The sequence below is a fragment of the Penaeus vannamei genome, unplaced genomic scaffold (assembly GCF_042767895.1).
Source record: "Penaeus vannamei isolate JL-2024 unplaced genomic scaffold, ASM4276789v1 unanchor121, whole genome shotgun sequence".
Taxonomy (NCBI): domain Eukaryota; kingdom Metazoa; phylum Arthropoda; class Malacostraca; order Decapoda; family Penaeidae; genus Penaeus; species Penaeus vannamei.
Window position 1 is genome coordinate 57,501 of NW_027213125.1, and position 2,500 is coordinate 60,000.

The window sequence follows — 2,500 nt, forward strand, 5'->3', positions numbered from 1 at the left end:
GCAATACTAATTATAATCAGAAGATAATAGTAATACATATGATAATAATAGTATTATTAATCATAACAATAATAACAATACTGGTAATAAAAGTTATAACAATAATATCTAAAATAATGACAATAATAATTATAATAATAATATTATCATTATTATTACTACTACTAATGATAACAACATCAACAATAAGGATTTCCATTGTAACAATAATAAAAATAATGATAATGATGATAATAATGCTTATGATAATAATAACAGTTATAATAATTATGATGATAATAATAACAATAGCAATGAAATATTAACAATAATTGTGATACTAATGATAATGATAATAATAATGATTATAATAATAACAAAAAATATCAACAATGATAATAATGATAACAATAATGATAGTAAGAATAACAACATCGATGGTAACAATAACAGCAAAAATAACAATGATGATAATGATTATGCACAAATGAAATAATTATAATAATAATGATCATATAAATAATGACGGTAATGATATTGATATTGAAAAGAAAAATATTGATTATTAGGATGTGGATGATAAGAATAGATTATATAACTGATAATTCTAAACGATAAAAATGTCCATGATAAATCAATAGTAGTGACAATTCTATTAATGACCATGACAGTACAATAAAATGTCTATGTTGATAATAAAGATAATGATAACGCCGCTTGTGTTATTAACCTCGTTTGCCACCTTACATAGAAACACACGCACGCACGCCTAAATCCTCCTTTGGGCTCGTGGTCACTGCGCGGGGACGAACAGGTAAGAACAATCAGTACGTCCGTCATCCCTTCGCCTCCCCCCCCCCAACCCCCACCCCTCCTCAGTCTCCGTCCCAGCCCGTACCCCCCCTGCTGTTTCCAGGAATGGCTCCCCCACCAGGAAACCCCATAAAGTTGCCAATAAATGATGCCTATAACAATGGCCGCTCGTAATGATTCCGCCTGTGATGGAATGTAATGAGATTTCCATAAATTAGCCCAAGAATTCCTATTAGCGGTGGCCACTTTTTGAAAGCGGGGGAAGGGAGGGGGGGAGGCCGGGAAGGAGATACAGCGAGGTGGATGAATGGGGAAAATGGGACCAGGAAAGAGGGTTAGGCAATGAGCGCTAAAGAGAGAAAGAGCTAGGGAGAGAAAGAGAGATAGATATATAGATAGAGAGAGAGAGGGAGAGGGAGAGAGGGAGAGAGAGAGGGAGGGAGGGAGGGAGGGAGGCAGGGAGGGAGGGAGGGAGGGAGGGAGGGAGGGAGGGAGGGAGGGAGGGAGGGAGGGAGGGAGGGAGGGAGGGAGGGAGGGAGAGAGAGAGAGAGAGAGAGAGAGAGAGAGAGAGAGAGAGAGAGAGAGAGATGTGACACCGTGCACTGCAGCACGTGGGCGAGTGGGCACGAATGACGCGTCCTGTGACGCTAATCCCCGCCCACGGGCACGTGACATAACAAACATGTTACTGCAACCTCCTTTACCTCTTCTGTCTCTAGCCTTCGGAAGCTGCAAGCTCTCTCGCGCATGTAAACACACGCCTCTGCTTCTGGTACACCTTCGCGCAAGCATGAATATGTAGTAGATATAGAAACACAATGAATACCTATATTCTCCTATGGACACACTAGCTTTAATTCACACACATGTTTTCACCACTCGACAGAAGCTCATCATCAGTAACTGCTACAAAAATATCAACAATAATCAAGATCATCTTGTGTAATATACTAAGAAATGAGTGATAAGGATGACTGTTTCGACGCCAATAATAGTAACATCCATCCATCTATCTACCCATCTGTACAATAAGCAAGATATTTAAAAAGAAAAGACAAAAGGGAAAAGAAAAGAAAAGACAATAAAGGACAAGAAAGAAAGCAAAAAAAAAAAAAAAAAGATTATAGTAATTACGATAAAAAATCATAATAAGAAGAATAATGACAACAATAATGATAATAATGATGATGATAATAGTGGTAATAATAATAATGAAAATAATAACGATAATAATAATGATAATAACTACATATGGAAATAAAAAAAAATAATAATATGATAAATATGATAATAGAATGATAATATCAGTAATGATGAAAAATAGAATAATGCCATACCGCACTGATATCATGAATTAGTAATAATGATATTGATGATAACAACTAACGACAACAGCAATAACAATAATATAACGATAATAATAATAATGATGATATTGATAATAATTATACTAATAGTAATAATGATAATAATACTAATGATAATACTAATAATAACAATAATAATGATAACAATAATAATAATAATAATAATAATAATAATGATAATGATAATAATAATGATAATAATAATAATAATAATAATAATAATAATAATAATAATAATAATAATAATAATAATAATAATAATAATAATAATAATAATAATAATAATAATAATAACAACAACAACAATAATAATAATAAAGATAATAATAATAATATTGATA